We start from the raw sequence: 26,742 nt of genomic DNA on the forward strand, positions 1-26,742 counted from the left end.
TAACTTGAAAACAAAAGAAGATAGAGGGATGCGGTTTTGGCCATTAACAATATTTTGAAAATGGAGGTCGGAAACGTGCCATCCATTTTTCCCAAGCTCTCACTGTTACAGAGCTGTCATTCAATACCATCAAATTTTGCCCACCCTGTACAGCTCACCCTCCAGCTCCAGACTTTCATTGAACTCTACTAGTATCTGAAAAGGCTTCAAGGAGGCTCATTCCTCCTATAATTTTCTCGTCCAAGTCATTCCTTGCGCAGGCTTGCAATGACGAGGCATTCTGTAACCATCAGTTGAACTGAAGTTTTGTCCTCTTTCCCACAGAACCTACACTCGCCAGTTTCTGCAAAGCCCATTGTCATCATATGCTTCCTAAGGCTACAATGTCCTGTGAGGGAAGCGTTTAGGAGGCGTAACTCAATCTAAGTCAGATCCAAATACATCTTGGATCTCGAATCTTCAGTTTTAAAATTTCGGATGAATTTTTTGGAATGATTCATTCCTCCAGAGTGTTTTTTTTTAGTTTTCTTCCTTCTCCAGAAACTCTTCCTTATAGGTTCATTTTCCTATACCACAGAAAGGCTCTGGGCCAGCGTTGGCAATGTAGTTGGCATCCTGGTCTCCTTTGACTCCAGAGTGATCTGAAGCCCAGACCTCTCATCTAATGGGCCCCAAGCCTACCATTTTATAAGTGTAAGGTATTTCAGTGATAATGCTTCTTCAACTGGCATCGAATATAACATTTTGTCTGGCATAATCTGATTTTTCACGAATTCGAATGCAGAATCTTGATCGTCAATTACACAACTACGTCGCGTAATCCAATTTAGGCAGAAAGTTCTAAATTATGCGCCAGGTTCAAAAAGAAAAGACAAATCCTCCCATTGAGCAATCAGTATGCAGAGAAACCACGCTTCTAACTTAACGAATCATTAATAACCTCCGAATTCCGATAATCGAAAATTCGATGTGATCGTTAGGAGGAAATTGTTCGCCAATTTCTGGCAGTCCGATTCAGATTCATACGATTCGTTAGCCAGATTGACGGTTTTTAATGTTAAGGGTAGTGCCCGAAAAAATGAACTTTTCAACCATTTTCTGGATTAACGAATCTACTGAAATTTTCGCATTCTCTATCGACTCGACTACATTGATTTTTTTTTCGAAAGACACGTTCTAGAGAAGTAAATTATAACTGTTTGAAAATTCTCAATAGCTGGCGGAAAAAATCGGTAAGAGGAATTTTCACCAAAATCACTACGATTTTTCAACGTCATACATCCGCAGAATTCAGCCAAATTTGAGCTTCACTCTTCAAAAATTGGAGCACGATAAGAGGGGATCACCTACTCATAAAAATTTGGTATTAATGACAATATACAGAGCAATTATTTCAGGATAATTTTTCTAGGGACTTAGAGTCTTACATATGTAAAGTAATAATAAATATCCATTTCGATTGCTGATCAGTGTATAACGATTGGAAAGTGTAAAATCTCCCTTTATACGAAACTCGGTGTTTATTTTCCTATTTCATGGAATCGCAGTTTATGGTCAAGCATTACTTTTGCGTTGTGGAGAATCATTCTGAACACAAGAACCTGCTCTTTTATCCTAGAAATCATGTTAATGCATTTCTGATATAAATGTAATGAATGTACCCCACTTCCTAGGCTGTTAGATTTGTCGTACGAGAGAAAAAAGCTGGAAACAGATGGACTTCGAGGCTTGTCGCCATGGAAACTTTTACGATTGACAATATTTGTCGTTTTTGTTCGATTGCTTTCTCTGGTTCCGCCAGTTGTTGTTGACATTGAACACCTAAATTGATGTTTTAGATTCTAACGGCTAAAAATAGTCGGTGACAGGTTCCAGATGGAATTGGGATTTTTAGCTTGTTGCAAACCTTGGATCTTGGATCTATAGCGGAGATGATACCGGATCTTTCGTACAAAGGAAATTTTGTAATGATGAAAATATTAATATGATGATAAGAGTGATTTGAAATGAAAAACTCAACAACAATACGTGCTTTTGTATACACAGAAATTACAATATGAATAAGTGTTAATGAATAAAGAGAATGTTCACTTTTTTAATTGAAATAGTATAATCAAATAACGAAATAAAATGAAAACTATTAATTTTTGAATGGCTATTCTTAAAGGGCATTTTACGTTACAACTGCGTACAAAATATCGAATACTTGATGCTTGTCATTTAAAAGATATTTAACAATCATCAACCAATTCAAAAGTGAAGGAAACTGATTCAACTCAATGAAATAATTCAGGCAGTTCAAACATGGAACGTCATTATTTGTTTCTTAATTATTGTCAAACATCAAAGTTAACGAGGATATTATTATTAGTTTGTCATTTTGTTGAAAAGTCGGACAAAATGCCGTATTTGACTTTTTGTTCGACAAAAAATGATTAACGAATACCGGATTGTCATTTCATTTTCACACTGCTTGAATTGTTGCATTGAGTTAAGTCAGATTCCGTGATTATACATTTTCACCTTGAGATACCGTTCAAGAAGAGCCATAAAAAAATCATCGATGGATTATGGGGGATAAATGAAATGTACACCAGAAGTTGGGGAATTTTAAGTACCATAACCAGATACCATAACGTACCTATGAAGAACAAGGTGAAAACACACAATACATATTGTTTTTATAATATTGGAAATTTTGAGAATTCAAGATAGAGAGAAGATGAACTGCGGAATCGAAGAGTGAAAACTTCATACAGTACAAATTTATACCTAAAGCTTTGGAGTTCAGCCAGGTTTTAAAAGGTGGGCATTTTTTTTGACAGAGGGTAAAAGTTATCAAAATGAGTCATTTTACCAAAAGTTGTCTGTATGAAATATTCTAGATGGCTGAGCTACAACCCCTGGAAGTTCAACAAAATTTCATTAAATTTCAAGTAAGGGACTGTGAAAGGCGAGGTGAAAGGTGACTCCGGCATCGGAAGAACGAAACAAAACATGAACATATTGCTGGTTATTGGATGATTCCGAGTCTATCTGATTAGTTGCATCAGGTCACTTGAAGAAATTGTTGTATTGTGCGAATTGAAGTGAAAACAGTGTATAAAATGGAAGAGGATTGTTGGAGGGTTCGAACAAGAAGAAGATTGTGATGACCACTGTGAAAAAATTTGTGAATAATTTAGACGAATTTCATTGGTGAGATTTTGAACTAATATTCTATTTTTTTACACTTGGTCCTAAGTATGTTTATGCTCGATGTTTATGTCAGTTGATATCGAAATGAGCCATTCAATAAAATCGTTTAAGTTCAAGTGAATTTTTCAATTTTGTCATCTTGAACTTTTGTTTAGGTGATGTTTGGTGAAGAGCTTTATTTTGAGCAGTTCTACCTTCTGTTGAAAAAAGCCTCACCTTTAAAAACACCCTGTGTATATAAAAATACGAGAAATTGAGGTAAAAAATGATGATGTGCTGGGTGTGCGTCTATAGTTCATTTTGAGATTGTAACATTGTGTATTCATATCAACTCATTACATCTGAACGTCATTTAGAATATACAGGGTGAGTCATACAAATATTTGAACAGTACATTCTTGATGTAAAAAAAAACATTTTTCTTATATAATTTTTTCCACCCCTGGAGAAACAAAATTCCCTTCAGAATAACAAGCTAAATCTATGACACATCTGTGGATCTTTTGAACAGATTTTTTTTATTTTTCAACATCAAATTATTCGCAAACGGTGCATTAATCAAGAAAATATGCAGAATACTTTTATTTTACAAAACGTTCAAATATTCATCAGATAGCGTCCAACTTAGTTTTAAGAGTGGAATTCTTTGAATTCTTGGTATTTTTATTTTACGGAATGGTCATAATGGAAAAACTGGGAGACGTTGTTGATATCTTGTGCTCGAAAAAGATTCATCAAATAAATGAAAAACTATATTTCAAAATTCATTTCATTCGATAAAACCGTTTGTGAGATAGACCTGAAAATAACATGTATTTATTGTTTTCCAACAGCCTGTATCTTTTAAACCGAGCCGAGTCGAAAAAAATGGTATAGGAAAAAAGTGTTTCTTTCGACGTCAGGAATATACTGTTGAAATATTTGTACGAGTTAAAGACTCACCCTGTATACAGGGTGATTCATAACTATTGGGATATAGGCTAAGGGCAGATTGTTTGGACCAAAATATGGCGGTAGGACCAAATATACCTCAATAAAATATTGCTGTGGAAAAAAATGGAGGGCGTTGAAGTTGAATTTTTTATAAGGGGACAGAATAATATTTTCTTCGAAGTCCTTTATTAAAAGAATTAGAAAAGGCATAGAAGTCGGAGGAGGCCACGTAGAACATTTAATTTAAGTTTATTCTTTTTATGTTACATTGTTTTTAATTATGCTTTATCGTCGAAATAAATAAATAAAATGAATGAATCGTTACTTCAAATCCCCTTCCGATGCTCTGAACTGTTCAATTGTGTTTCCCTTAAAAAATGGAGGAAAAAATTTACAGTGAAATTATTAGCAAAAAACGAAAAAAAATCAACTTTAACGCCCTCTATCTTTTTCCACAGCAATATTTTATTGAGGTATATTTGGTCCTATCGCCATATTTTGGTCCAAACAATCTGTCCTTAGCCTATGTCCCAATTGTTATGAATCATATTCGAATAATAACAAACATAATATTGGTTCTTATGTTGCATGAAGGCAATAAATATAGCAAAATAAACTTTGGAATTTGATTGGTTAATTTCAAACTGGAAATGTCCATCAATCCTTGGAGTAATAAACGATATTTTTCAATTTGTTTCTGCCACTGTGAAAGCTCGTTTCGGATTTTTTTTCGCATGCTCACTAGGCGGAATCAATTATTGCCAACTCACGATTTTTGTATATTTCACGTGAAACATGATCCTACTCACCATCCGCTTTCCGTTCGCCGTGCGCATAATTGCTGTTCATCACGATGCAGGACGGGGCTATAATTATAAACGAATTACGAGATTTTTCGTAATTCCATCGCAATTATTTAGCGTCTTTCGGCCTGGCCTGGACGTAGCTCTTTGGGGGCTATCTCCTCGGAGAGACGATTATAACGCGGTAATCTGCTCCGATCAAGACGGCATGTCTAATTTCTAATGAAATTTTTATATCGTCGTTGCCGCGGGTTTTTCGGTACCGTGGAAAATTGTTAGACGTGCGGTAATGTATTCTGTTCCTCAAGAAAAAAAAACTTGATCGATATTCATATGGGAACCTTCTGGGACCAGTTTTTGGATGATTTGTTAATAGGGATAATGAAATGAGTTGAAATATTTTCTTCCCTGTGCTTCTTCTAACTGGACTGGAAGAACGGATATCAACTGCTTTATTTCACATGGAAGAATCGTAAATACTAGAAGTTCGACAAAATGTCATTGAATTTCAAGTACGGCACTGTGGAAGGTGACTCCGGCATCGCAAAAACGAAACATTACATAAACATATGGCTGGACAATGAATGGTTCAGTACCAAGTTCATCGGATTAGATGCATCAGGTCACGTTTGAGAGAATTATAATTGTTGTATCGTGCAATTTAGGGTGAAAAAAAAATGTCGAAACTTGAGGCAGTTTTTTGAAGTTGCTTATGTTAGTTATGTTGAAAAAGTGCTATGATGTTTCCCCATTTCATCCCATTTTTACGACGATTGTTGGAATGTTCGAACAAGAAGATTGTGATGCCCATTGTGAACAAATTCGTGAATAATTTAGACTAATTTTAATGGTGAGATTTTGAAGTATTATTCTATTATATTTTTTACACTTGTGTCCTAAGTCTCTTCTGTCAGTTGGTAACGAAATGAGCCATTTCATAAAATCGTGTAAGTTACTAAAAAATAATAAGAACAATTCGGCAATCTCAAGTTTCCATTTTCATTACCACGTAAATATCGAACGAGCCAATATCCTAAACGAAACCACATGGTCGAATCAGGGGATAAGTTTTTTCCCACTGCTTTGCGATAATTCAGCTAACAAACGGTCTAGGGTCGTATTAGGATCTATTCAGTAATCATTTTTAATTTTTTTGCGCTTCATTTTGACCAGTTCTACAATCCCTTGAAAAAAAAAAGCCTCAACTTCTAATACACCCTGTATAGACACCGGCATTGAACTTGAGGCAGTGAATATTATCTCAAAAAATATGTACTTAAGGAAAAATGTTTCAAATAAAAATTGTTAGGTATCAAGGGGGACAGAAAATTAACATAATCAATTGAGACTCAAGTAACGAGGGCCCGACTCAGATGGAGCGGCCACATTCTGAGGATGCAAGACACAAGACTCCCCAAAATAGCTCTATACGGCGAACTCACTGAGGGAGCCCGGAAACCAGGAGGCCAGTATAAGCGGTTTAAGGATACACTACATCAATCCCTAAAATCAGTTAATGCTAATCATAACTGGGAACAACTAGCGTTAGACAGGTCACAGTGGAGGTCTTTGGTCCACAGTTATAGTGGAGAATCGAGAAGGATACAGCGGCGGCCAGATCTGGTTGGAGACTATCCATGCCCTGAGTGTGGAAGGATCTGCAGGTCACGGTTGGGTCTCTTTAGTCACAGGAGGGCACACAGTCGCAACTAGCACTAAGAAGTTACAAGTCTGTTCGAATTTTTTTTCTTCTTCTTTTGTAGATTTATTCCCGGTAACGGGATACAGCAATGAATGAATGAATGAATCAGTCGTCTTTTACCTTGACTTCAAGGTTATTTCAGGGTCAACTTTATTTTTCCAAATGCAAAGGTATATTTTTTAGTGCAGATTTGTATTGTTAATAAAAGGTAGTAACTTTTGTTTGAAACTTTTTCTCATCGGATTTCAAATAATTGAATTTTTCAAACGAAAGTTATTACTTTCTCATGAAAAATCAAGTTGACCTTGAAATAACCTTCAAGTCAATCAATAATTTTCTTTGCAAAACCTCCAGAATTCAAACAGTGTCCCCTCATTGTTGATAACTAACGGTAAAGCTAGAGCTAACCCTGAATTGAGAAACAAAAGTCATAATAAGGCCAAAAATCAGTTTTTTTCAGCAGGGCCTGAACTGAGACCAAATCTTATGGTGGGATAAGATTTTTGATAAATATTCGAAATGATTGCTCAACAGTGGAGCTTTCTCGATGCAGAATGGTAGTTTGGTCCATAAAATCAAGAGTGAAGAATTTCTGATAGAGTAATGGATAAAAAAATTTCAAGGTTGCTCTGATAGTTTTACAAGGGTTATCAGATCTCAACAATAAGACTCAATTACAAGACGTGACAAAGAAGTTTTATCTCAATTGAATAGATGAGATAAATACAGTTGTTTAATTTCGGTACAGATCGATATTTAACAACTTATGAATAGGCTAGATTCTATTCTATTCTGCTCAAATAAATTAGGGCAACTCTTTACCTAAGATTCTCTATCTTATATCGACAATTATTGGACAATTTAAAGTTCATTGAAAGGAAGCTACCATCAAGTTACATTAGGCTAGATATGAGCAACTAATCAAAACTCGAATCCAAGAATTTGTTCGGCTTCTACAGGGTGAGTCTTTGACTCGTATAAATATTTTAACAGTAGATTCTCAAGGTCAAAAGAAACACTTTTTCCTTCAACATTTTTTTGGAATCGGCTGGGTTTGAAAGATACAGGATGTTGCAAAACCATATAAAAATGTCATTTTTAGTTCTCTCTCACAAATGAATTTTGGAATATAGTTTTTCATTTATTTGATGAATCTTTTTCGAACACAAGATATTACCCATGTCCAATTTTCTCTCTATGACCATTACGTATCAAAAAATACCAAACATTCAAAGAACTCTTGAAACTTAGTTGGATGCTATCTAATGAATATTTGAACGTTTTGTAAAAGAAAAGCATTCCTCATATTATCTCGTATAATGCGCCATTTTCGAGTACTAATTTGATGTTAAAAATTAAAAAGTATTTGTTCAATTTGAAAATTTGGGTACAACTGTTTGAAAGATCAATAGATGTGTAGGGTCACAGATTTAGCTAGTTATTCTGAAGGTAATTTTGTTTTTCCAGGGGTGGCATAGCTCATTATAAAAACTGAAAATGGCTATATCTTTTTATCAGGGCCGAATCAGAAAAAATGATATGAGAGAAAAGTGTTTCTTTGAACTTCAAGAATGTACTGTTAGAATATTTTCACGAATCAAAGACTCACCCTGTATAGGGTGTAATAAAGATATTTGCTGATTTATTTTTGTGTTACATAATCTTTTAATCACACTGTTTAGAAGATTTGACAAGTGACGGGCATTGGTCATAGTGTTTAGTAAATTTCACGTCAAATACATCATCGAGTATCTCAGTCGAATCTTTTATGATGAACAGACCTATAGAACGACATGTTTGTAAATCTATCAGTGAACAATTCGAAGAATGCCAAGTTCAAACGTACGTTACAACCTTGAAAACGTAATGAAATTTTTATTGTCGTTGACCAGAACGGACTGTTTACTTTTAACCGGCGTAGTCGATCTCAAAACGGCTGATGCTTGAAAGTGATGGAATATCGCGAAGTTTAATTTGGGTAATTATAGTCCGAGAAGTTATTTGGACATCTATCAGTGCCACAGGCATTTTTGGCATCATTCAATTTTCTTCTTTATAAGAAAAAACCAATTTCACACATTGGTCTAAACTTATACTAAACGTCCATTATTATCTCTGTAATTGTGCAAAAATGTTAGATATAGCTATTTGGATTCGACATGGTTCAAGTTTGTCAATACTCAATTATTTACATCAGGCAGTGTCCAACTTTCCAACACAATTTCCACCTATCCATATACAGGGTGTCTGTAAACAAATGCGAAGGACTTGGGGAGATGATTCCTCGATAAAGATAAGCAGGGGTAGTTCCTATGATTTTTTTTCAAAATCGACCTCTCTTCCAAGATACAGCCTTTGGAAAACGATGACGAGTTGATAGTTTTTAATTTTTTTACGGATTCTTTAAAACACTGCGTCATTAAACTATACATTATATGAAGCACTAAGTAGATGTTACTCACACAATTTTTTTAGAACTCTTCACATTATTATTAGGCGTTGAAAATAACAACCCCTTATGATTTTCCTTTAAAGATTGTTTTCGTTGGATAGATTTTCGAAAAATAAAATTCTCTTATGGTTTCTCATTCAATTCTAGAGAAAAAAGACTCCTGCAAAATTTCGATACTTTTCTCGGAATAAATAAAAACTAAAAACAAGCATTATACGAAGGTCTATGAGGCAGAGAGTTGACGCATGTATTTTTGCAGGAGGTAGTCATTCTTTGGAACACTTAGAGTCATTCGGGGTAACTGAGCGCAGTGGGTAAGTGTGCGCAGTGCGTATATCTCGACTATGCAATGTATGAAAGAGGGGTTCATTTGGGTGAAGCAAGGGCGCAGAATCCCCAAATTAGTTTTTCATTGAAGTGCACCGTGCGACGTTTCGTTAACTTTTTATTTGCAATCAATCAAATTCACTAGTTTTCTTTTTAATTTTTAGCATCTCTGCAAATTCTGCCAGGTCCAAGTTCCGAGTCCGACAGTGTTAAGCAATATTTTATTCGATCATGCGCATATTAATCTAAATATATAATAAAAAACTTTAGGTTCTCTTAGCTGCTCAACTCTATAAGAACGTCAATTCAAATTTTGGCTTACTGGGGAAAGTGTGCGCGGGTAAGTGTGCCCATAGATTCATTATATGGGCATTAGTTCAATGAGGAATAAATTATGACATTGTTGATTTTCTTGATTAGGACTCGATCAATATTGTCCTTTTTGTTCGGAAAAATATGAAGAGCCACCAATGTATCCAGTGTTGTGTTCACCAGGAATTGTGGCACGAACAATAATGCAATGATTATAAAAAGGCGTTTCTGTATTGACAATAAACAGCATTTCTCTAATATTGTAACATTTTGATGACATTATTTTGTAATTTGTTTTGATTGTGTGGTTCACTAAGCACTGCGTTCACTTATCCCGTGAGGGTGCGCACACTTACCCGCAATACGGGGCATGTGAACGCACTCCGACTTTCACTATTAAATTTTTTTTTTTGCGAAAAAAAAAACGTTTTTGTTTGTTTGCTTTTCGATGTTTTTTTATAGATTAGAAAATTCTCTAACTTATGAATATGTTTTAATTTTCCTAGATTCAACATTTGAAACAGGGTATGGCTTGAAAGGCAAAAGTGCGCACAGTTGCCCCGAATGACTCTATATGATGAAATTAAATGAACAGTGATCAGAACTCCCTTGTAAGTTTTTATTTATTCCGAGAAAAATATCGACTGAATCGAAATTTTGCAAGATATTTTTTTTTTGTCTCCAGAATTGAATGGGAAACCATAAGATACTTTTATTTTTCGAAAATCTATCTGTCGAAAACAATTTTTGAAGGGAAATGTCACATCTAGTGCTTCCTATTATGTAGTTTTATGACCCAGTGTTTTCAAGAAACCGTAAAAAAAATTAAGAACTGTGAACTCGTCATCGCCTTTCAAAGGCTATATCTTGGAAGGGAGGTCGATTTCGAAAAAACGTTACAGGAACTACCCCTGCTTATTTTCATCGAGGAATCATCTCCCTTAGTCCTTAGCATTTGTCAACAGACCCTGTATAATCCCAATAAAGATAAAAAAAGTTAAAAATACGGCCCATAAAATCGGCAATACAAACTTTTGACCAATACCAACCATCAATTTATTGTTTATAAACACTTCCCGATTATTACTTTGGTGCCAACCTCAATTCACTTTGTTCCTTCTAGTTATCGCCGACTGTTAATTTTTTTCAGATCGATTGAGGTCAACGATTCAATAGTGTGGTGTTCCTTGAATTTCTATATATTCCGATGTCTCAGTTGAATGACTTACCAGTTGTCAGTTATCGTGGCAAACAACAAACAGACCTTTATACCCTGATAGCAGTGGTATAAAAGGTTTCTTCATTGTTGTCGTTATATTTATCAAGACTTTCCGTTTGAGACGGAGACAACTATCAGTTGTATCTGGTTTGGCGTACAATTAGTTCAAAACGGTATTTCCGGCAGAATAGAACAGGAGAGACAATGTTCCTCAACTTTGAAACTTGTTGGAGTATCTAGAAATGTAGCAATGCGATTGACTGATCAACTAGTACGGTTACTAGATTGATCAACCTGATATTTCATCGTTGCTTCGAGTCCAAGTCGTTTTTGCTTGTAGGAGAGATAATGAGAAAAATTTAAAGATAATTTTTCAAATTTTCTTCTCTGTGTTGGTCTTGGAAAATCATTTATGGAATATATTTGATTTCAATTTTCAACATCTTGAAAACTATCGAAGAAATTGTTTCACAACCATGGATCTATTTTGGAGAATCGAGTAACCTACGAAAGAGTTTTCTGTGCGCCCAGGTCAGTGCATTTCAGCTGAGAAATTGATGTAAAACATTTCAAAATGAACCATTATGGAAAAAATTTGGGGCAGCATAAATAATCTTACAAGAAGTGATTGATAATTTCATGTTGTTCGAAAGATTTGAAACAAATTGAAAAAAATTGAAATTTTCGACGATATTTCTTATTGAAAAAAATCCAAAAGTGATTCTGTTATGTTAGTCAATGGACATCGAAGTTTACCTACAAACTGTGTTGGCTTTTTATCCTAAGGACTATTTCTGCATATTTAAGATGTTACTTAACTATATACAATGTTGGCATTGTGCAGGGTGGGCAAAATTCGATCGTATTGAATGGCCTCTAAGAGCTAGGGAAAAATGGATGGCACGTTTCTTATCTCGATTTTCAAAAGATGGACAATGTCCAAAACTGCAGCCCTCTATATTCTTTTGTTGTTTGTCAAGTTAAAAGCGAAGACTCATTTCTAGGTTCTTTGCATTGGTGCCTCTATTTCGTATAGTTTCACTTATATCGAACACAACATTCTGTAACATTCTACAGACACTTTTTCATGTAGAAAGCAGTAATGTAATTGCAATTTTAATTTTTTCCAAATGAAAACCCCATTTTTTTTACATATTATAGTGCCATATTTTTTCTGATTCAGAATTTCCTTTTTGTCTCAAAAACTATTTCGGTCAAGTTGGCAGGTTACTCGGCAGGTTATTTTCATTGATTTAATACAAAAATTAGAAGACTTACTTCTGGTTAATAGTAAAAACCAAGATATAATAATTGTGGTATAAAAATTGAGCTGCACCAAAATAACTTTATAAAAACTTGAATCAAATTATTTATGAACAATGATTTATACAATGTCTCGTACACGAAAAGCACACAAAACCACGAGCAAAACCACTAATTCAATCTCGATATATTCAGTACGACCTATGGTTGACATTTAGTTATGATCGGCTCTAAGCCCACTTTAATCAGATTTGTCAAACTGATGTGGATTTTTGTACGTCGGTTTATATGTTTGTTTTTGATAAGAGTCAAAATTCCTAATTTTTCCCTGATTTTTTTATCTTTTCCAATCTGGCTTCAGGGTTTATAACGAAACTGCTAACGAAACCAGCTCTGTCAATTGAACTTGTCATAACCACCCAATATGTCATCTCCCTTCCAATCGGCTCTGAATTGAATTGCGCCTCCTTTTTACATCTTCTTAACATGTATTATGAAGAACTGCCCTTGTAACTGTATCCATACACTTTTTCTGTTTTTGGGACGAACTAAAGGTCAGTCTTTTTTGTGATATCTGTTAAAAAAATTGTAGCGCAACATATCTCGCCGTGTAGATTCTCGTACTAGTTTTAAATCGCGGAAAGAAACTCGTTAACTTTCTAATGATATCTCTATCGCGATATTTTCCTTCTGCACTCCGAATTATACACGGTTGCACACTCCAGAACTGCCGAGGAACTTGGTTACTGATGCGGGCGCTCCATTTCCTTACGTAGGCGTAAGTCGGCTCTCACAAAATCGTTTCGTTTCACCTGATCCTAGTTGGACACGCTCCGGCTACGTTCCACAATGGAACATATTTCAAAAACGTCCGGTGTGCCGTTCACATGACGGCAAGGGGGCTTATCTCATCGCAACAACGAATAAGGAAATGACTGATCCCGGAATTGCACAGCTAGCCTGCAAATGAGAACGTTTGATCACGTTGTGTTCGGTGCTCCTAGCTAAGGGAGGCTACACTGTGCGTCGAGATCCTTGCGTAGAAAACAGAGAGAAAAGGTTATTTAAGAACTAAGAGTTAGTTCTTAAGAAGGCTGCAGAAACCAATCAAAAAGTATAACACACTTCTCCTCCAATTTTATCTCGAATATCATGATACCTATGTATTTCATTGTCTATTAATTTGTATCAACTACCTGAATTTAATTTGATAGCTGGTCTACGAGGATGTATGGATATCTAGTTAGCCTAGACCAGTTCCATGCATAAAAAATTATTGAGTTACCATAGCAACGAACAATAACTCATCAGAAGTGTCAGTGTGAAGTTTGAGGTCAAAAAAGTAAACCACAGTTACGCAATAAAGTAAAAGAAAGAAGATGTCCACCGAAATTGTGAAAATCGAAAAATTGGAGTATCGAGCCATCATCAAGTACCTGTATTTAAAAGGTTTGAGGGGTAAGCAGATTTACGAAGATATGCTTAATACCCTTGGTGATCGATGTCCTTCGTATGCGTATCGAGAAAAATTGGACTGCAAGCTTCAAAAGAGGTAAATTTTTCATTGGAGATGATGATCGATCGGGAAGGTCAGTTTCTGTGTCAGTCCCCGAAAATATCGATGCAGTTCATGACATGATTTTTATCAGACCGTCGAATTGAGCTAAAACGGATATCTGAAGCACTGAATATTTCATACGAACGCGTTCATCATATAGTTCACGTCAATTTGGACATGAGAGAAATTGCTACAAAATGGATCCCCAAATGTTTGAATGTTGACCAAAAGCGTGCATGGGTAGAAGCATCGCGTGAGATCTGTGCTCGATTTGAAAACGATGTAGACTTCTTAAACCGAATTGTTACTATGGATGAAACTTGGGTACATTTCTACGATCCAGAAACAAAGCAACAATCTCTGGTTCTCCATGACCTAAGAAGTTTCGTGTCTTAAAATCTGCTTATAAAGTTCTTCAGTTTTTTGGAATCGCCTTGGAGTAATCATGATTGATTTTTTGGATAAGGGTAGAACAATAACCGGAAATTACTATTCGACATTACTGACACTCTACGGGAAAAAATAAAAGAGAAAAGACGCGGAACGTTATCCAAAGGTGTTTTGTTTTTGCAGAACAACGCCCCTGCACACAAATCTCATATTACCATGCAAAAGATTCGTGATTTAGGGTTCGAATTACTAGAACACTCCCCTTATTCACCAGATTTGGCTCCATCCGACTATCATCTATTTTCTTAACCGAAAAAAGTTTAAAAGGTTGTAAATTTTCTTCCAACGTGGAGGTAATTAAAGTTGTGGAGGTCTGGTTTGCAGAGCAAGAAGAAACATTTTTTTTGAAAGGTCTAGAGACGTTGCAGGTTCGCACAAATGTAAAACAATAGAATACTTATTATTTCAGAATCCTTTAACAATCGTCGTAAAATGGGATGAAATATGGTAACAATAATATCATTTTGTCAACCTAAGCACTTTCAATAATCTGTCTCAATTTTCTACGCTATTTTTGCCCCAGATCGCACGATACAACAATTTTTTCAAGTGACCTGATGCAACTTATCAGATAGACTCGGATTTACTGAACCATTCATTGTCCAGCCATATGTTTATGTTTTGTTTCGTTTATCCGATGCCAGATTTATCTTCTACAGTCCCTTACTTCTAGGTTTTGTAGCTCAGCCATCTTGAGTATTTTATATGGATTTTTGTTGACACCCTGTATATATAAAAATTTCTATCATTATTTCCTTTGGTCTTACAGACCAAAAAACGAAGAGACCATCATTGATGGTGGTCTAAGTTTCTTACCATAAGCATCTCTTCAAATTAAAACTTTGAACTGTTCACTTCGAGTGTCACTCCACAGTTAGAAAAGTGCTCTTACCTGTAGGTGTTTGAATGACAGATGGTGTACTCTACGTTTGAAAGGTATGATTGAGTGCTTGCTGTATAATGGAAAAATTCTTATTCCTCGTTTGCTTTACTGGTTTTTCGATGGATGGAGTACGTAGCCAGACAGGCTCACTTCGTCATTTGCATTCTAGTTGTCAGGGATATAATAATTTATATGTTGAACAAAGCGTCAGAGCAAGAAATCGTTAAAGATGGATGAAGACATGGAGAACTCAAACTCTGACTGTTGTAAGGTTCTCCTCGGTGTGATCGATTCTAAGCAGAGCTAATTTTGTGGAAAATTTGATTACAGAAAGGACAACGGATTTTTAAATTTTGACCAAATTTCTTTTATTTCTGAACGCTTCTGAGTTGAATGGGAATTTTTCGCCCACTAATGCCATCACAAGTTACGTATTCCTAGTATGAGAAATCATTTCATCTTTTCAATACCCTTGTCGTTTGGGGTTGGAAGAAGGAGTGAAGTCTCAAAAAATTACTGGATATGTTAATTGTGTCTCTTCAGGCGGCAATTTAAGCTCGTTTTTGTTTGGTGTAGTTGGTTGAAGAGCGGTAGGAATGCACTGAAAGGTGAATGAGTAAATAAATCGAATATTTACCTACCTGGGCGTACACGCTAATGATATTTACACATGGGGAAATGACATCAACCCCTGTTTCGTTGGTAATGTACTTTTTGTTTGCGTTGGATGGCAGTCGATGTTTGTACCACGTAGACGTTCTTATATTTTGAACAATGCGCATATCTTTATTGATGTAGCGAAGAATGTAGCAGTAAAAATTTTTCATTTTTGGTTAATTCTAAAACGAAGATGCAACTCAAGGTTTCACCTTCTGCACTAGTATGTAAAACACTTCAAGATATTCTCAAAAATTGAAAACTAATGCAATACACAAAAGAATGCCTGAAAGTTACTTCCTTATGCAAACAAGTACTTTTTGCATTATCGATTGTCCCAAAAGTTTGATAAGGTGCCAACTTGGTCTGTCCAAAAACTCCCTTAATACAGGGTGATTCGTTGGAAATGCACATACAATTACGGTAGATGGAGGACACCGATGTGCTTCTAAATAAAATATAATTTATGGGTCTACCGTTCTGTGTCTCAAAATACAGATCTGATTAACTAATTCTCTTTATTTTTTCAATTAATAATATTTTATGAACCTATAATTTTTTTTATATTTGATTGGTATGTTCTTTGTCAGGAGTTCTATCGATTAACGTAATGAAGAAAGTGTTATTTCAGGTCGGGTTCTACAAAATTTAAGGAGTAGGCTTCGAGTTGAAACAACACCCTGTATATCAGGAATATACTTTGGAATTTCATTCAAAAATTTGGAAAGAGCAGAAAAAATTTCTAAGGATAAGTCCTACATTTGTTGTTTCCGCATACAACTTTCAGTTGTTATGTTGTTTTTGTTTTACCAAATGTTACTTTTTTAGCCCAAATCTTCAACTATTTTCTATTCTCCATATTTCTTCTAGATACCAAACTGAAAAACGAGATTGCATGTCCATATTTTGAGCAAATTCCTGACTTTCAAATACCTTGTTTGCGTAAATTGATCATTACTACCCTATTTAAAAAAATCTACATTTAAAATTTTAAATGTTGTACATCTTGATATTCTCAAGCTATAAACACATCTCTCAACAATTCTGATGTATTCAATAGTATAATAAAGCAGTGTATACGTATTTTTTTAATGTTTTCAGTTAATCGAGTTAATACACTTTAGGTTCGATATCCCAAAATGTTTTTTTATTATGAACCTGAAGTGTATTAATCACTAAATCACTTAATACTTACAGACTGCTCTGTTGTATTATTATTTTAACGGAGAATGCATCAGAAGAGTGAGAATGATCATATTTTAGCTGAAAAAATAATAAGAGGACGATAAAGAAAATTATGGTTTTTTGGTTTTCTGTTTTATTCAAACTTTTTTTAGATTTGTTCCAACGTTATTTTTCTTTGAAATAAAATAATGGTTTCTTCCATTGTTTTTTCCGGTCTTCACAAATTTGTGCATAAAATTTTAAAATATCGACATATACAATGTGTTTTTTTGACTCTAGACCTACTAAATGGGGAAAATCAGTAAATCACCCTGTATACTTCTAATGAAGAAAGATAGACCCATAAAGAATAGTTTATTCAGAGGCCGTGGTGTCCTGCATCTACTCTTATTGTATGCGAATTTCCCAATGAATCACCTTGTATCAAGGTATTTTTTGGACAGTGCAAGTTGGTACCTTATCAAACTTTTGGCACAACCGATAGTGCAAAAAGAACTTATTTGCATCAGGAAATAAGGAGTTCCAGACATTTTTTTGTGTAATGCATTAGTTTTCAATTTTTGAGAATATTTTGAAGTGTTTTTCGTACTAGTGCAGAAGGTGAAACTTTGGGGTAGATAGTGGTGAAAGTAATAACTGCAACTGCACTCTCATGAACGGTAAAATTTTTACTTTTTCGTGTATACTTAGCATTGGTTTTCATTTCTTAAGAATTTAGCAACATCATCATTCAAGTATTTTAAGCACTAGTGCTAAATATTAAATCTCAATGACCCAAAGTTATTTCTGGTGTTTTCCATTTATTGCATTGGTTTTGAATCTTCGAGAATTTGGCAATAAGTACCATCATTTGTATTGGAGTATTTTTCGCAGTTGTTTCAAGAACAGTGACCTTGCAGGATCAGTCCTAAAAGTTATTTACAAAGAGTGTCTCGCTGTTGTCCATATTTCAGAACTTTTTGGGCAATTCTAAGAGTTGAACTTTCGACACAGTAGATAGTGCAAAAAGTAGTTAGTGTCCACAGTCATGGCCGAAAGTTAATTCCATCGAATAGGGAAGAGAATTTGTGAGAAAAGTTACTCAAATATTTTCCCCCAAAAGACGTGCACAAGACAAACGAAGATGAAATTTCACCTACGACACCAACCGGAAGTAACTCGCGTACACAAGTCGTCGATTTCTCGCAGATTGCAACCGAAGACGTTTCATTCCGCGAACTCCTCATCGGTAAAAAAAAAACAGCAGACTCCGTTCTCGCAAGAAACGTAGAAACTTATCTATGTTCGGGCCACACGATTGTTCCCTAGCCTACGTGACTTAGGTGAATGAACGTGTACATCGTTGTGGCACTTGTTTTTGCACGACACTCCATGGACCGTAATATGGCTGCTGAGTCATACCAACCATCGTCCTGAAAACGTCGGTCTGTTCCGATATTTGATGTACATCGGGGACGGCCTCGTCTTTTTTCTCTTTCTCGGCCGTTTCTTTCACTCCGCATTGTGTTTTCGACCGTTTGTCCTTGGGTAATATCATGCATAACGACGCCTTGTAGGAAGTCTCTCTCTAACACACATAGATAGACGCACACCTTCAATTTCATCTTGCTTAGTACGTTGTAGAATTTGGGGATTGTAAAAGTCGATGTTCGTTATTTAGTTAGACAGTTCAAAGTACAGTTGTGTCATATTTATTGACTCCGCACAGGGTGTTGCGTCATTTCGTTATTGCTTTGAATGGGGACCTGTTTCGACCATGATAAATCTAAATACATTAGACGTTTTGAGTTCGTGTGCACTTTCTGATTTTATGTATTGTTGTACTCTGAGTTCTGCGTCGAATAGTGAACCAGATCGTCATTCAGTTGCCTGTTTTCTGCATGATCTGGAGTTTCTGGAAATTCGTCAGAAGATATGTTTTCATCTGAACATGAAATAGATAGGTTAACTTAGCTATCTGAAGGAGAGACTGTTGGATCAGTGATCCAAAGCTCAAGACTTGAAGTAGATCAAGTATTAGCATAGGCATAGGGCACTGCTCCTAAAAAAAGGCTCTTGGCTCAGTGATCTACCTGAAATCCGAGTTGAAACATTAATATTCATCTCTCCTAAGTATATTACGAGTGAAGGCACTGATGTAGCTAAATTGCAACTCTTTAGGCTAACCGACCAACTGGACAGTGAATCTTTCGAAGCTCTAGTGTATTCTCGATTTATGTATTTTGAAGTTGAATCTACATGGAAGATGAAACTCCCCAGTGGTAGTGATCTACCTTAAAGCTTGTCTGTTGATCTGACTTAAAGCCTCTTCTCTACCTTTAGGTATAAAATTTCGTCTTTTAAGGCTAAAATATACGGTTTTCGAGTTACTGGAAGTCTAATGTCTTGAATATATGCAGAAAACAAATCTGTTGCCTCAGTATTCTAGCTGAAAGTTTGCATGTTTTAATTCTCGATATATATTGAAGGCACTGCTCTGCTTGAGAGGAAATGATCTAGGCTTACTGACCTATTGAAGAGCGAACCACCTGAAGCTATATAGAAGACAAATCTGTTGGCTCAGTGATCTACCTTAGAGCTTAGGTACCCTTGGAAACTTGATCTGAATGAAAGAAATTTTTCTGAAAGGCTAAAATCTTCTATTATCGTGCTACTTGGAATCAAATCTCTTGAATTTATATAAAAATCAAATCTGTTGCCTCAGTGATCTACATGTAATCTTGCTTGTTCATTTCTGGATCTACTTTAAAGGCTCGGTTCTACTTTAAACGCTTTCTAGGCTTACTGACCTTGTCTATTGATCTAAATAAAAGACACTTTTCTGCCTAAAAGGCGAAAATATACGGTTTTCGAGTTACTGGTAGTCTAATGTCTTGAATATATGCAGAAAGCAAATCTTTTGCCTCGACGTTCTACCTAAAAGTTTGCATTCTCGATATATATTGAAGGCACTATCTAGGATTACTGACCTACTGTAGAGCGAATCTCTTGAACTATATAGAAGACAAATCTATTGGCTCAGTGATCTACCTTAAAGCTTAGGTACCCTTGAAAACTTGATCTGAATAAAAGACATTTTTCCATCTGAAAGGCTGAAATCTACTATTATCGTGCTACTGGGAATCTAATCTCTTGAATTTATATATAGAACAAATCTGTTGCCTCAGTGTTCTACCTAAAAGTTTGCATGTTTGAATTCTCGATATATGTATACTGAAGGCACTGTTCTGCTTAAGAGGCAACCGAGGAGGCTACTATCTAGGCTTACTGACTGAGAGTGAATCTCTTGAAGCTATATATATGACAAATCTGTTGACTCAGTGATCTACCTTAGAGCTTACTTATCCTTGATCTGAATAAAAGGCACTTTGATATCTAAAAGTGGAAAATATACTATTATCGTGCCATCTTATCTCTCTTAAATAAAAGACAAATCTGTTGCCTTAGTGATCTACCTGAAATATTGCTTGTCACGTATTACTAATTCAATTCTAAATCTACATTAAAGGCTCAGCTCTACTTAAAAGGCTCTCTAGGCTTACTGACCTAATGGAGAGCGAATCTATTTAGAAAATCAATTTGTTGGATCTATCTGGTAGCTTTCTTTTTTAATTATTATCGATCTGAATTAAATGGGCTGATCCACCCAAAACTCAAATTCCTAGGCCTATTAGCCTGCTGGAAAGCCTATATCTTGAATCTACATGGAAGAAGAATCAGTTAGCACAATGATCTACCCTCGGATCTACCTCACCTTACCTGGTCTTTAGGAATTAAGCCTGTTGTTTTACTGCTTCAGCTGAGTTCGTAACCATATAATGAATTATTGAAAATGGAAAATTCGAAATTTCAGTTCTCAACAACCTCGTCAACAACACTATTCTGAGCATATCTCAAAACAAAACGAAAGCCTAAAGGCATGGTATAAATAACAACCGTTTCTCGAAGAAGATATTGCAGCATTGAATTTTGCCTTTTTCCTTATTGCAGGAAACGCCTAAAACATCCTTGGATCCTTGAAAAGGACGGTATCCCCCCAATATCCAAACCTCATTAAGGAACACATATTTTTCATATCGCTCGAACGTGAAATCGTCTTCGCAATTTACCACGTGAAGCGTGTCTATCGAAGAAAGAAAGCCACCGCCAATTCCGCGGAAACGAAAAATAGAAAGCAAACAGAAAACAACGTTTCACCTCTTTCGACGCCAGGCTAAAAGCGTTACCTTGCAGGGCTGAGAGGTCCCATCCCATTGAATATTGATTCCGCACACACCTCTACAAACATGCAGGCTTCGTTGTTTCTCATTATAAATCAACAAGAGTGCCGTGACGTCATCCGGGACTAGTGGCAACGTCGCACCGATCGACCGGAGGAGTTGTGGACCCTGTTGTCGATTCCGCACTCGAGAACGTAGCGGGTCGACTGTAGCGTCAGTCTTAAAGTGGCATACCCAGTTATAAGATAGGTATAGTAATACGAGTACACTTTTATAGAAAGCAGTTTTGATAGTTTGCGAGTAAGGTCGAAACTGTAGAACGTGTCCGAAATTGGTTTATTGCGAATTTAAAACGAACCGAAATGGTAGTACATGTTCTGAACCGAATTGATATAGTTGCATTTTGTCTTCAACAAGCTTCAGCTCCTAGTTCAGCTAACAACAATGTTGCTTCGTTTTACTTGCAGCGTTGTGATTCGTATCGTATCTAAATGGCGTTTTTCATCATAATTTATGAAAAATCTCATTACACAAAGGCAATTTCTCCGTCATTGTTCAAATTAATTCTATGAGAAAGAGATTGTCAATTGAGTGATTGAGTCAATTGACTTATTTGAAGAATTTATTCCCATTATTGTTTTCTATTTTTCATTTGATAAGGCCGATTTGAGGCAACATTATATTGATAGAATTGAATTCCATCAACGAGAAACTTTGGTATATTGTTCAGCCTTGGGTCATATTATGCTGCCTGGCAGAGTTCATGTAACTGTGAATTCTCAACTCCGCGAGTAATCTGAAACGTTATTAGCCTTCTGTTTTCTCCATGATGTTTCCAGGCATCAAACTAACGTAAACAACGAACCAAGAATACATCGAAGTACCACTGCTGTGTACACAGAAAACCGTGTTTATTATTCATCTAGAACTGGTTGCACACTGCCTGCGTGTGGAGTATACGTAAAAGAAAATAATTGCTTCTATTTGAAGTGACCTCAGGCGCAGTGAAATTGAAATACATTTTTCACAGCAGATACCTGATCAATGCGTATGAACCAACTCTGGATATTAGGTATAATATTTTTTAAAATAATATTTTTGTATAGATCAAACGATCACAGTCAAAATATCCTCGTTCCTGTCTAAAAGTCCTTCGCAACACATTTTCCTATATCCATAGTCCTAGTAGTTTCTGGAATACATGAACTTCACGCAAGGTACTTGACTGGCAAATATTTATGGGATTTTTCCATTGTATCGAAAAATAATTAACGATAGATCGATTGAAATTTGCATGCACACAATTGCTAAGGGGGAGCGCCCACCAAAGTAGCGTAGCACGTAGCACTGACATGGCACCAACATAATAAAGGCGAAGCATAATTTTCAAATATCGCACATCTGAGTGTAGGGTCAGTTGCGTGAAATATGTCGTTCTCAGTTCAAATCTTAAAATTATGCATCGCCTGTGTCATGTATGTGCCATGTCAGTGCTACACTACTTTTTTGGGCGCTCTCACTAAGGAAATGATAAACGGTGCGCCTCGTGGTACTCAATAGATTAGGAAAATTTATTGAATTTACGTTTAGATATTCTCGAAGATATTTCAGTAGTATTCATGGAGTTTTTATATATAGGAACAAAAAAATTGATTGCTGGAATTTGAATGCAATCATAAGTACATATAATAATTATGATAATACTCTCAGATTTACGCACTACTTCGATTAGATGTTTCCATAGATATTAAGAATATTTATGGTTTTTTTTCTTAGATCAATAAAACATCTGTTTTTTTTGTCAAATTGAAAACATGTATATCATGATTGATCGATAAATACTTGAATGCTATTCAATCACGTAATTACATTTATAATTACGATATTATATCCTTCTTCAACACTGGTGAGATTTTAAAGGTGGAAGATATTTCTATAATTTATGAGATTTTTTTATCGTATCAAAAAAATATTCCATATATTAAGGCCCAGGTGAAATTAACGATAATACTTATTTACTACTAGGAGATTAAGTAATTTCAGTAATTTGGTAATAATTATTCGATTTTTTTCATATTGAATTTATAGTTAACTTTCATGTAGCTAAGAAAGATACGAAATTACGAAATACTTATTCATGCACTAGTACGATTATGTGTCGGCGGACATTTCAGTAGTTTAGGGATATTTATGGATTTTTCTATTATACTTATTGAGAAATAAATTATTAATTGACCGATTGAAATTTGAATTAAACTCATAATATACCTATAATTTAAAGATATTTCAATTTAAAGGTTAGGAAATTACATTAATACTAATTTAACGCACAATACAGTGTTGCGCAGATATTTCAGTAGATTAAAATAATTATATTGACAATTTTATATGAATTCGAAAAGAAGGCATCCTCTCGATTTGTTTAGTTCGTGAAAGGATCGGAAAATGGAGGACTGGATTTCGATCCGTTGAAATCGCAGAAACAACTGATGAAAAAAGTCGATTTGCCAAGATAACGAGCTTCCCAAGCCTAAAGTACACCCGGAATTGCAAAGGGAATAAAAATGTAGCCGAGACCCGTTGTCTAAATCGAGACCATAAAACGTGAAGAACGGATCTCGGACAAAAAAGAAACAAACACCTTTTCTGTCTGACTGTCCTATAATACACGGTGCGGACCGCACGCTCGGCCAACCCGAACCCGTACTTCCAACGATCAAAAACTGGCTGGTCGACCGCGCTGATACAATGATACCAGTCGAAAGCTCGAGTGGCGTAGACGTGGCAACGCCGCATAGGGGGGCAGGGACGCGAGAGGCGACTGGGGCTCTGGAAGCTGAATCGTCGCGCCTCTCGGCCGACCTCGCATTAATCGATTCAGCTCTGTGGCCTTCTGGGGATTTTTCAGAAGCGAACCGGGCTTTTCTTAGTGTTAGTTGGCTGTTCGGTAGTTTCTTGTTCAATTCTAACTTACTGATCACTCAGTTCCATGCATTTCGTAATCCTAGTAAGAAATAATCCTAGACATAGGCCGTTTTAAGCCGTTTCGACACAGAATACACATCACAGAGTAGTAGTAATCCTCATTTGGCGATTTCGAGTCATATATTTGATCATTAATAGGTTATGGGCCCCCCATTCCTTAATCGAATGGTTAAAGGTGGCCGGAACCACACACACCCTTCTATCCAGGTGGTTTTTGGCATGCAATATTCGATTCGAACGTATACAGAGGGTGGTGAAACACAAAACACTACACTTAAATCCTGGATTAGACGTGAATGCGCTTCGTGCGGTGTTCCAAACGGATCTCCGGCCAAGCCTTCTGCGAAACGTCGATGCCAGGCACGGGGTATTTATAGAAAGTTCGGTACACATGCGCGTATCCCCCCTGCCGGCCCTACCAACGCCAACTCGTGGCATAAGTCCAAAGACGGTCGGGTTTTGAGGGGGGGTATTTGGAGGTAGGAGCTCTACACTGAACGGGTGAACTGAATGACAAGATGGAATACTGTTTCGTTTTGTTGTTCTTTGACTTCGATCACAACTCTGAGGTGCTGTTTGGAGTTTTTATAGCGGCCATATTCTTCCTGGATGACGAAATAAGACGAATAGTGTAATTTACAGAAGCCTATTCCTTCTTTTCCATTCATTCGATTCTGACTATGTTTTTTATTTTTCTTCGAGAGTACAATAACAGTCTTTCGTTGGTAAAACCTACGTATTTCTAATTAATGGATCTAAGATCGCCGACACAGATTCTGTATTCGAATATTTCAAGTACTCATTTTTGGACAAGGTCTGGCATGCTCTTCAAAAACAGCTCATATTCGTCACTCTTTTGGTAAGCTTCCCACCACGTCAATTAACAGATCAACTACACCCGAAGTTTCGTAAGAAGCAACAGATTCTTCAACCTGATTTCTCATGTAAAAAAAATAACTCAAACAATCAAAGCATTTACGCGTCAAAGAAACGAAAACAACGTTCTATTCACAAATAACAACACAAATGACTCAAACTGAAAAGTACGAGGAAAATTTGTTGCAAGTAGCAAGGATCTCTTGTAGGTAATTTGTTTTGTGATTCTGAAACTATCGGATATTATAATAGTAAAAAAAACCTTAAATAAGATGCGAATTTATTTTTATGGTTATCTGAATAAATTAGTCAAGTTTAAACAAATTAGTCTCATTGGTATTTACACTACATCGATTTGGCCAGTGCGGTAGGTACCTGAACTGAACGCGCGGTCCCTAGGATTCTACAGACGGTGCTTTCGTTTTATTATATATGTAGTTCGAAATTAGCATTTTTGGTCTACGAACTGAGCAGATGATGAGAGATTCCAATTGAAACAGCATATTGAAGAAGTTTCATAACCCATAGATACATATATGTAATATAACTTACCTGATTTTTTTAGATTTTTATAAAATTGATTGAGATCTATGTAATGTTTAGAATTTGTATACATTTTGTGCATAAGCAATTTGATTTTGGTAATTTTAAACAAATGAGATTCAACATTAACCACGGGGCGCAACTGTTTGTTATCAATGTTACCAACCTCAGCGAAAACCTCGGCGACGACTTATAACTATACTCCTGGATTTTTGAGAGTTGCAGGAAAAAAAATTCAAACTTTTGAAATTGGAGGAAGAAAATTCTCTTGATTAAATATTCAGAAATACCCCTATTGCCATAATTTACCTGCGTGCCTTTCAAGCGTAGTTTCCCTGTTCCGAAAAACTTAATGGTTATATATAATGGTTTTAACTAGATACTAATTATCTTGAAAACAGTTCAAGATGAAGGTATGATTTTTTTAAATCGAATTCCCGATTAGTTTTCAATCCTTCTTCAGTTTTTCGGATCACTCTACAGTTCTTCCAACAATGCGAGCTAGTCGTGCACAAACGTTGAGGAATCTAACACTGCACTGTACCTATGAGGGACAATGATCCCGAAACCGGTCTACAGTTGTTTTTAGATGTTTCAGCTTCTATGGGATTTCCTACGCTTGTGCACTCACATTGTTGGAGCGGCAATTCTATACGGAATAGGGAATACTCTTTATGACGAAAATTTTTTTTTAATTTTCTTTGAAACGTCACATTTTGAAATTACCATTTCAACCGTTTCCCAAAAAAAATATTTTAAGTACTTAAAAATGAAAAATAAAAATGAGTATTTAAAATTTAAAGCGTTTCGTTTCTATTGCACAAGTTGGCAACATCGACTGAAATATGCATTGATAATAAAGTATAACAAATACACTATCTTGATGAGATAGACAAAGATGGCTGTCTATGAAGTCTGCGACGAACGAGGAAGGTCGTAAAATTTTATGGGATTTTCATGGCCGGTTGCTGTTGAGGCACGCCAGTGGGTACGCGCCATATGATGGCTGCAAGTCAACAGCTGTTATTTTATAAACAAGCCATTGTTCTTTTTATTTTCTAGTAGGCTCTGTTGCCAAATCGTAAACTAGAAACGAAGCGATTTAAATTTTAAAACCTCATAGAAGAATTACTTTGAATAGTTTCCGTGGTGCATTTGAAAAATTCATGAATGAAA

At 35.9% G+C, this 26,742-nt stretch overlaps 1 protein-coding gene across 6 annotated transcripts in view; it reads left to right on the top strand.

Moving 5' to 3' along the window:
- LOC123316626 (protein split ends-like) overlaps nucleotides 1–26,742 on the top strand; it is a 154,594-nt gene that overhangs the window by 73,408 nt on the left and 54,444 nt on the right. The gene's annotated exons all lie outside the window — the stretch shown is intronic.

The sequence above is a fragment of the Coccinella septempunctata genome, chromosome 7 (genome assembly GCF_907165205.1).
Source record: "Coccinella septempunctata chromosome 7, icCocSept1.1, whole genome shotgun sequence".
Taxonomy (NCBI): domain Eukaryota; kingdom Metazoa; phylum Arthropoda; class Insecta; order Coleoptera; family Coccinellidae; genus Coccinella; species Coccinella septempunctata.